The sequence below is a fragment of the Brachyistius frenatus genome, unplaced genomic scaffold (genome assembly GCF_029030835.1).
Source record: "Brachyistius frenatus isolate BFR_SWC_R1_liver_20210118 unplaced genomic scaffold, ASM2903083v1 Contig_17, whole genome shotgun sequence".
NCBI lineage: Eukaryota > Metazoa > Chordata > Actinopteri > Embiotocidae > Brachyistius > Brachyistius frenatus.
In genome coordinates this window covers 2,134,646-2,145,446 of record NW_027210616.1, presented here as the reverse complement: position 1 = coordinate 2,145,446, position 10,801 = coordinate 2,134,646, and the positions used below count along the sequence as shown (strand labels likewise).

General features: G+C 41.5%; 1 protein-coding gene and 1 non-coding gene across 5 annotated transcripts in view; both read left to right on the top strand.

Moving 5' to 3' along the window:
* elf1 (E74-like ETS transcription factor 1) overlaps positions 1-10,801 on the top strand; it is a 44,480-nt gene that overhangs the window by 2,665 nt on the left and 31,014 nt on the right. For 3 of the 4 annotated variants that reach the window (XM_069694243.1, XM_069694242.1, XM_069694239.1), the window contains exon 1: positions 536-1,142. The gene's annotated coding sequence lies outside the window, so the exon portion shown is untranslated. Of the gene's footprint in view, positions 1-266; positions 444-535; positions 1,143-10,801 lie in introns of those variants that run through there. The other variant, XM_069694240.1, reaches the window with a different exon arrangement.
* On the top strand, positions 21-92 carry trnae-uuc (transfer RNA glutamic acid (anticodon UUC)). The gene has a single exon. It is a non-coding gene; the product is annotated as a tRNA-Glu (tRNA).

The following is a 10,801-nucleotide window of genomic DNA, read 5'->3' as shown; positions in this document are numbered from 1 at the left end:
TGTGATGTATTCTTCGATTGTCCCATATGGTCTAGCGGTTAGGATTCCTGGTTTTCACCCAGGCGGCCCGGGTTCGACTCCCGGTATGGGAACTCCTTGTTTTGCCCCGACAACCGAAATATTATAATACGGGGTGAGAAAATGTCAAATTTGTACACACCAAAAAAAAACAAAAAAAAAACAAAAACATAAACATTTCTATTTCTCGCGATTGTTTTACGTGTTATTTGATACAAACTATGACAACATGCGCTCATCATTTCCAGGGAATCTGGAGCAGACCCCGCCCGCGGAGGAGTTATCGTCAATTGCTCTCATCTCACAAGGGTTTGGACATTCCCGGAAGATGCCCATTTTCACTTATATCTCTCTGTGCTACCGCCTGTCGAAGTCTTGACTCAGCGCAGGAGCACAAGCTCGACTCAAACCAATCTCCAACTTTGGTAAATCGTGTTTAAAGCAGTTAATTGCCTGTAAAGTCACACCTGTGACTGCGTATAGCTTTTGTTTTTGTTTTGTTTTGTGTTTTTTTTTTTTTTTGGGGGGGGGGGGGACTAAAAGTCAGTTTGTTTAACGGTTCGCTATTTTACTCCAGCTGTTCATTGATGTGCGGATTACGCACGTGAATCACACTTTGATGGAGGAGGAATATTGTACGTGTTGATTACGACGTACGTTTGTGAGAAACGGGACACGATGAGGACACTTAACAACTTTCTTCGCAACGCTTTTTTACTTCATCAACTCTAAAAACAACAACAACAACAACAACAACCTGTCCAGACTCCTGCGGATTTTGCTCACTTTGCTGCCAAACTTTTGATGACGGGCCAGTTATTTCCCAGGAAAATGTGACTGCTAGGAATTCCCCACGCATCACCAGCCAGCCCCTGCCGGAGAAAAAAAAAAAAAAAAAAACACACCCCGCGACCTTGTGTCAGGAAGCACAACGAAAGCTGCAGGAGGGTGAGCTGACCGGTGACTGAGCGATGATGTAGCTGTAGCACCGATAGTCTCCAGCTCGCACCGATGGGGTGGAGAAAAAACACGTTGTTCTAACGTCGCTGTGTTTCAGGAGAACAGCCACTAACAGTCTGAATACATCCAGGGAATATGCTGAGCTGGTAACAACTTCCATCTGGGTGAGTCCACTGGACATGTAAACAGCGTGTTAATAATGCTCGCTTTCTTATCACTGACGAGGTGTGTACAGCTGACGTGAAATGTTGGGGTTTGTGTGAATGTGCGTTTTTCCCCTCTTATTTGGGGGATTTTTTTAATTTTTTTTTTTTTTTTAGGGTGAAATAATAAGAAAAGGCGTGAGAAAGAATGTGATTTTGCGTTTTAATGCACTTTACCAGTAGAAATCATTCAGAAGTTTCATCAGAGTAAAAAAAAAGACATGACTGAACTCATGGTGTCTGGGACAGACGACCTGCATGCTTTGCTTTCCCTACAACTCCACAGATTTCTGTGACTCCCCTTTGTGTCATTCAGCTGGCATGTGACTACACTGATTGTGTGTGTGTGTGTGTGTGTGTGTGTGTGTGTGTGTGTGTGTGTGTGTGTGCGCGCTGGAAAATCGTGGCAATTTGTACATATCAGATAGCAGTCACAACTAATAGAAGAATACCAGTGCAGCTTTTTTTTTTTTGTCTTCAGTTGTGTTATACTCGGAGAGAGTTTTCATTTTGTCCTCCATTTTGAGAAACATAGATTTGACCCAAGGTCAGCAGCTCCAATACTCTGTCCAGAATGTGGAAAATGTGAGTCCAAGTAAACCTGGCCTCTCAGAGCAATATCAAAATTGGTACATCTTTTGCCTCCCACTAGAATAAATTGACGTTATAGCTGAAATGACTGATTTAAATCTTTTTAAAAAATTTTTTTTTAAAACACAAATACAAAACTACACCAGCTTCTTTATATTTCTATTGTCTGCGATGATAGTAAACTGATTATTTCAGGTTTTTTTGGCTCCTTGGTGGCACAAAAGCATCAGTTTAACTTTGCAGACCCTGGTGGAGCCATATTTGGTTTAAAAAGATCAAATAAAACTCTGAAAAGCTGAGAAACCCATTCAGTGGATGAGTGTTAGTCAATATTTTCAGATTGAAAATATTGAATATAATCGGAGAGAGCTGCTGTGGGAGAGAATCTCAAATAACCCTTGTGTTCTCTTTGAGGAGAAATATAAATGGATGTTTGCTGATTTTCCCGATTTATACAAATATATGTCTGCACTGCTGGATGGAATTGTGTTTGGGTTTAAAAAAAACAACAAAAAAAACTGTTGATCAACCCTGTTCTGTGGCGGGTCTAAATGTTTGCCAGATGTTTACATTTTTGGGCTGAGATGCTTGTATCATGGGACAGACAGACGCGATCTCATTGGTCGGCAGCATTTGCTCCCTTTAGAGCAGGCGGTCGCCGTGACGCAGAGGGAAGAGAGGGTCTGGGTGGTGGGTGGAGGGGGGGTTACAAGTTTTTGGTTTGTCAGTCCCACTAGAGACAAGACCAGCTGGACCCACCAACTCTTCACCCACCCCGCCAGTCTTCCCATGGTGGGAACAACTGGCAGAGCCTTGTGGATAATTGGAAACTTCAATCCGCTGAAAACAATTATCCAAAACAGGACTTTTCAAATTTACTCCAGAGTTGAGTCGTCTTGTTTGTCTCAAGCATGTGCCCTTGTTTTAGGAACATCCTGACATGCTGCTGCCTCTCTCATCAGCCTCCCCCCCCCCGCCCCCCGCCTTCCTCTCTGCTTTGATAGATTTAATATTGCACAGGCTTCGAGGGATATGGTTCAGTTGTGTGTGTGTGTGTGTGTGTGTGTGTGTGTGTGTGTGTGTGTGTGTGTGTGTGTGTGTGTGCTCAGGCCAAAGCACTTCCCGCTACAGCCTTCTTATCCTGTGACAGTGATGTCACCGTCAGCAGTCTGAGCGGCTGAGGAGTGCGATGATGACCGAGGCCAACAATGGAGAGCTGTTGTGCTCCCTTTAGTGATGAAGGGCTCCTCAGACATCAGATACTTCTTCGTGCCCAAGATGTACCCGGCAGTCTTAATGGGCCTCTGGATATTGATTTGACTACACAAAAAGAAGAACTGGGCTTTTATCCTATTTAGAAAGCACTCTAGTTTCACAAAAGCTTTCAGAGTGGCTTTGCAAGAGACGAGGAATGCAGCCGGGTTTTTAAAAAAAAAATTATTTGGCAAGTTGGCATGTTTGGTAATTAAAAAAAAAAAAAAAAAAAAGCTGTTTTACCTGGTGCTTTAATATCCACACATACAGTTTGATCACTTACTCTTTAAGCTTCACAAAAATATGAGGATCAACATTTTCTAAGCTTACAAACTTTACGTAACGCTCCTTTATTCCAGGTGTAAATTAGTGCAATTCGGTGCCTTAGAATTAACCACAAGATGGCAATGTTCATATGCTTTGACTAAACAAACAATCGTACAGGCCGGCTGAAACCTCCAGTGACTTGCAGAAATGCAGGAACCGACTTGTGAAAAGAGAAATAAAACTGTTGAACTTCCCTTTTCTTGCATGTCAAAAAAATACCTCCTGTTTGGTCTGTTTTCTGTTGAAGCCTTGCAGGGGAACTGCTGTTTCCAAAGTTCCTTAATTGTATGCTGCTGTTGAACCACTCTGAGCTTTTGACACCTGCATATCACCTTGTCAGACATGTTTGATTGCTACGCGGCGGCAGCAGCAGCAAGCGGCTGCCGCTGGATATGACATCAGAGAGAAAGGCGAGACGAGGGAAATTCCACCTGCAGCCTCGTTGTGCTCTCATGCTGCCGGCCTCACAAGCATGTGACTGAGACGAGTCATTCTGCATTGGTTTCTCCATGAAGCTGTAGCCTATGTTGTTGTGACGTGACCCGGTGTTACAGTCACGGCTATTTTTAGCACGTGGAACAGGTGAACTTGACTTTGTACTGTAGGCATCTAGTTGTGATTATATTTTAGTTTGTGGAACCGGCCAGACTTCTGATGCAACATCAAATGTGTGAATGATTAGCTCATTCAGTAATCATAAAAGGACACTCTGTGGGGCTAACAATGACTGTGTGTTTAAAAGCAAGTCAGGACATGCTACTTTTGTTTTCTTTCAAAATCACTCAACATGTGCTGCGTGACTTTATGGGGAGAGTTAAACGAGGACATCGATACCGCTCATGTCTGTAGAGTAAATATGAAACTACAGCAAGCAGCTGGTTAGCTCAGCTTGACATGAGGCAGAGGGAAACGGCTAACCGTCTGGATCCAAAGGGAAACAATTTGCCTGTAAAACATATTTTCAATTTTACATTTCTTCAGTTTTTCTAGAAATTCAACAACAACAACAAAGAAAAGATCATGAATGAGTTTTTGAATCACTGTTAGACGGGTTTCGGTAACTTTGGACCGAGCCAGGCCAGCTGTTCTTTTCCAGTCTTTATCAAGCGGCATTTGGCTTGTGAACGGCCGTGATGAAGCCTCTCGTTCAGAATTTGGTCAACGCCATCTGGCTAGTCCGGAGCGGTTTGGAGCCGGTAGTGACCATATTTGGGCGAACGGGGGATCTGGCTCAATCTGATTGGAAACCCGGCGATACTACATCCCGCCCACCGATAGCTGTCGCCTGACTGCACCACAGGCCAGTCAATCAAACAATTGGATTTTTTTTTTTTAATAATTAATGACAAGATTATTTTCAGATGGAAGGCCAGAACGTACAGAAAGTGTGTGGAGCCGACCTCTAGTGGCACTCGGTGGTATTGCAGTTTGAGGCACTTCCGCATCTGCCTCATTTTTCAAATCTGAACGCCGTGTCCACCTTTTTTTATACAGTCTATGGTCTTCATGGTATGCTAAGCTCACAGCCTGCTGACTATAACTTTACATCAAACAAACCCATAAGAGAATGGTATCGATCGGCACGTCTCAAGTCATTAGGAAAACAAATAAGCATATATCACAACTATTCCTTTTGAAGGACAGATTTAAAGGAAATGTCATATTAGTTTGTATTCAGCTTAAAGAAAGTCTCAGATGCTAGAAAATGTAAGAAAATATCACAAATATTTAGCCTGTGTATATCAACCTGGCCTCAGAATAAGACTGTCTGTAGGGAGAGGCCCTCTGGGTTGTTAGCTCTGGCAGCATGTTGACATCATGAGATTAGTTAATCACATTACTTATATGATATTTTTATGGTGCCCTCTAAGGTCAGAACAGGCACACACAGTGTTGCATGCTGTAAAACTGATGTATGTGTAATTACATTAAGGAGTGTCTGAGGAGCTTTCACCACACAAAGTAGAGCCTGACAAAAATAGAAACCGGCTTTGTCTGCTACTTTGGCTCATAATGATATTGCAGCCTATCATTTTTCATGCCTCTCGGAGCTAATGACGTAGTAGTGAGTGGCTCACGGAGGCCTCTCATGAGTCAGCTCAGCCTGCGCAGCTTGGATTTTAAACAGCAGGTCTTGCCCGAAGGAGCCAAATGATCTGTCCTCATTCACCTTTCAACAAATGTAACTAATACAGGCAGAGACACAGCTGATAGAGTTTACAGCTCATTACGTCTGCTGAAAGGCAGTTAACTGTCTTCATCATCAATATAAACGTTGTCCTTTTGGGTTGAGTTTTGTTCTTTTGGGTTAATTTCAGAGTGACAGGCAGTTCTCAGGCCTGTTGAATTATTTAACTGCATGCAGCCACTGGATATTATAATCGAGGCCTTGAGTGACAGCGTAATATGCTCTAAGGGTCTCATGGCATTTTATTAGTAATGAGCATGAGATGAACTCCGGCTCCTGAGTTAAAAAACGTTTCCTAATGGTACACATTGGTGCATGCCTGCTGTTAGCGCAGTGACACAGATGGACTCTTTATTACCTCAGTGGTTGTTTACGATATGTTGTCTGTATGAGAGACTACTTATGTAAGCGAAGAAATGCAGCAATGGGTCCTTGTTGCTGTCATCTGACTGCAGGTAGCAGAAATAGCCCACAGAGGTGTGATGTGGATGGTTGGCCTGTTCTCCATATTAAATATTTAATGCGATGCGTGTGTGTGGCTTTCACGGCAGTAGATCTAACGCTTTGACTCCTTCTACTCCCTGTTTAGAAAATCTACTTTTTTACCCACCGAGCACACAAGTTGAATACTATGGTCACCCTACTTCTCCTCTATACATGGTGTCCTAATCTACGGGCCCGTCTAGTGTTTCATGAGCCCCCCCCCCACGTTAAAGGAATAGTTCAATATTTGGGAAAGGCTTTTTACTTTTGTTAGATTTCAAAATGGATTCCACTCTGAAATCTGTTACTTATACAGTTTGATTCAGTTTTGTCAGCATTTTTGTTTTTTTTTTTTTTACTTAATTTTGATCTGAATAAGGTTGCATTGTGGTGCAGTGGTTAGCACAGTCGCCTCAATGCTAAGAAGGATCTGTGTTTGGACCTCTCTGCGCGGCGTTTGCGTGTTTTCTCCTGCTGCTCCGGCTTCCTCCCGCAGTCCAAACACGGTTTATTGCGCTCGGTTTATTGGTGATTCTAAATTGTCCGTAGGTGTGAATGTGAGTGGTTGTCTTTCTGTGTTGGCTCTGTGATGGACTGGCGACCTGACAAGGGTGTACCCCGCCTTCACCCAAAGTCAGCTGCTATCGGCTCTGGGTCCCCATGTGACCCCGCATAGGATAAAGTGGATAACGAATGAACAGATGGATTTTTAATTCGTGAACTTGTTCTGCTTTTCTCCTGTTTCCAGTCTTTATGCTGGGATAAGCAAATTGTCTGTAGCTTCAAATTTAATGGATACATATGAGAGTGGTAACGATCTGCTTCGCAAAAAAAAAGGAATAAGTGTAATTCCCTAAATTTCAAGCTATTACTTGAAGAATTTATTGTTAAATGCTGCCTGTAAATTTATTCATTTATATCATTTTGATTTTGCTCCGTTTCAGGTCTTTTAATTCACACGTATCTTTTCATTTGCTGGAAAGTCTGCAAAATGACAGCATGTATTGGCTTTTTATTTCATATATAACATTTAACAATCTTCCTGTAAATTTGCAGAGAGAAAACTGACACTCAAAGAATATGAGGAGAGGGAAAGACAAGTTAATCGGCTGCAGAGTTAGTAGATTTGAAATGTATCATTGGAAAGAGGGCCCTGGTATACATCATCTCTTCCAGAAGTCATTTGCAAGCGTGTGCATGGTTCATGTTACATATAAGTGCGAGTAAAGTCAGGGATAAAATGAACGCAGCATCGAAAAACTCTCTGCCAGAGGCCTGCGATCTTTGCATCAGCCTCTGCTCAGAGGTGCTAATGAATAATGAATCACTCGCACACAGTCGGCCGAGCTGTTGCACACTGAGCACATTGTCTTTACAGCTGCGCACATACGCAGCTCTGTAAGGTCTGTGTGTCCATAGTCATGCTTCGTCAGCACAGTGAATCATCTTAGCTCTCAGCTCAGCCCATGATGGTCACTGTCCAAGAAAGATAACGTTTTCATAACGACATGAGCTGTCAGCTTATTGCTGCAACAACCAAGTCTGACCTCAACCAGCTGGCCTGCTAGAAACAGAGTAACTGCGGTATTTGCATATCACCTTGGAGGCCTTCAATCTGTCATAATAACCCTCACCTGACAAATGTTTTTAAGTGTTTTCTTTGTCCGTCTCAGTGAGGTTAATTAAAATGTCTTGCTGCCCTCTTGTCTACCTCACTCTGTGTCTCCTTTTAGGCGCACTTCTGTCCCGTTTGCGGGTATCCGACAGCCTCAGCTGAAATCTTCCCACTTCTGTATTTGAGCAGCTAGAACAGCCATCAGATGACCTCCAAGCTACACAAATAATTCTGTGTGTCCTCCAAATGCTCCCATATCTCACCCTGTCAAGGATGGTTTCAAAATGTTTGTCAGGTTTTATGAGTCCGCACTTCTCCAATATAACTCTGCACTGAGTGATCTGAATCATCTGATTCGTAGTGGAACAAATTTGTTGGACATGTCGAGATAAAGTGTGTCGTGTAAAGTGGGAAACAAAGTGAAAGCAGTGAGAACTGTGACTATTTCAGGGCTGCATTTTTTGTACATTTTTGACCTGATATTACATTTTTTTTCTGTAGTAACCTGAATAACAAGTTATAATATTGTCTTATTAATAATTTTACTCATGCATAGAGTAAGTGTAATAGTGGTATATGTGAATCTAGCTTCTCAAGATGACTCTAGCTTTTGGATAGACAAGCAAAATGATAAATATCATGCAATTAGTTGTCTAGTGTCCCTTTTTTGGGCTAAAGGGAGTTCACTGACACAGAGCTTGGTGCAAAGTATTGTTGTGCTTTGACTTTAGTAGGGACATACCACAGAAAATGGGGGCCTTGAGGCCTGCTTCTGTTGTGGTTGGCCTCTGTTATTCAGAACGAGCACATGAGAGTAACCAGTAACCAGGGCCCCTTTTTTTTAATTCTTCGGCTGCAAAGGAAAGGTGTGTCCTTTCAGATAGCCTTCATGGTCATGTGGCTCTGCACTGATCACACATGAAGGCATTTTTTTTTCTCTCTCTCTGCTCTAGTTAATACACAACCATTGTAGAAATAAGCAAGAACACAATGCACTCTGTGAGAAAGGCTTTTTGTATTTTCTCACTGTGGGGTAAATTTGATTCAATCCCACTGACATGAGCAACAGCAATTTAAACATCTGTACTTTTATTGCTTTTCCCCGGAGTGTGGATGTGATTTGTTGTGCAAATCTGGGTGAGTTTGCGTTCAGTATTACAAAAGATAATTGGAAGCATGGTAGCTTCTTAGGAAAAAATAAGTATGTTTTTTTTCCCCCCGCTGTATTCGAAGAAATTACACAGTAATACTTTATTGACACGCCATTCATGAGGCTTTTCAGTTTAGACTAGATTTGAGGCCGTCAATGTGCCACTCCAAACACTGGAACCCAAAGACCAAAAATGTGTCGGCTATAAGAAACATTTTCTGCTGTTTTTTCCGTCGCTATCAAATCCAGTCCAGACGTCACTCAACAATCTAGTTTCTGTTTTTGCATTAACTCAGAGATTTAAGGAGCATCTGTGTAAAGGACATCTAATGCATCCTGAAACTCTGATTCCTCCAGTTTTCCCGTGAAACACTTTTTCATGAGTCAAAGATGGAAGCTGCGATCCATATTGCATACTTTTTCTTGTTACTTTTAGCACGTGCTGCAGCTACCCTTACAAAGTATTTACTGTTGCACACACTATACATTTGGCTATACAGTTGGTACATATTACTTTGTCATAAACATGCGCTTTGAACTTTGACACTCTTGGTCATACCTGTCGCGATCTGTAGCGCAAAATTTAAAGTATAAGGAAAAAGGATGCACTTTGGAACCGGTGGTACATTCAATGTTACGCTTCTCTTTAATGCCCCTTCTTCTTCTTCTTCCTTTTTGCAAATATCAACCGGGTTGAGCTATAGCGCCACCAACTCTCTCTGCGGGGCCGTCTATGTGACGTATCTCCCACTGCGCAGAGGATTGTGGGTCAGAACAGCCAGAGAAGCCTGCTGGCCTACGCACTGCAAACTATGACCTGATGCTGTAGGACAAGATGTTTTTTTTGGCCTACTTCCTTGCTCATACTCTGTTATTGGGACATATTAAATATATTTCTGGCATACTACATAGTGTAGTATGGATGGATGGATTGGCACGCACAGAGAGAGTATCTGTTGCATACAGAGTGTAAAGCCATTTGAAGGTAATCGGACTGTTTGAACAAACCCGTCCATTTTTTGAGAGCGAATCAATATTGTCCCCTTGTCGAGATGTGTTTGATGTGTCTCAGACCTTTAAACTATTCAAATTAGATTTCAATCACATTTTTTTTGCAATTAATTAATCTGTCATTTACTTCATCAAATAATAATTTCAAGTGTTTGAAATGATACATTCCCATCATAAATCAACTTCAATTAATTTGGGGAGATTTCTTTCACAGTAATTTTATTATGAGGCAGAAAAAAGGAAACAAAATTCTGACATTTGATCAGCAAATTATTGTTGTATTTACTTAGCGGGTTCAAAGCTACAATCAATACATTTTCTGTTGATCAACTAACTTCTTAGTTGACTAATCCTTCAAGTGCTACTGTGTGTTTCAGAGAACGACATCTTAAATTAAGGTTATGTAGACAAATGTTGTTTCACTGTTTTGTTATATGTGCTCTCCATTTAAGTACATTCAGTGCAATTTAGCATTTGTGTTTGTTTTGGCTTTAGGCTTGATTGACATTCATTTTATACTATTAAATACCATAATTCTTGTGAGGAAACATTTGGTTTCTTCTTGATTGACAGTCACAGTGTTTAACTGCATAAATCTTATCTTTATGATCCAACGGACACTTAATTAGGGTAAATAGGTCTTGTGCAGGAAGAGAGCCGGAGATTTTTCCCTACTGCCATGCTCAGTGAGATCTTTACAGGACATGTATGTATGTATGTATGTACAGATAGTTTATACACAAATTGTTGTTCCTCTAGTGCTGTCATTGTACTTCCTCTAATGACAAACTACAAACTGCCTTGGCTCAGAATATACTGTCAGGAGGCTGGAGCAGTAAATGTTCTTCTCTTTAAAGGATGCAATCCATGTCTTGTCATTAATTTATTTGCTCCCTTTTAGAGAGTCTGTGTTGGAAAATACTTTTTAAACACAATATTTGCATTTTTCTTTTCAGAGTTGTAAATCATTTTTTGAATTTGGTCTTCAGAAAGTTAAGAAA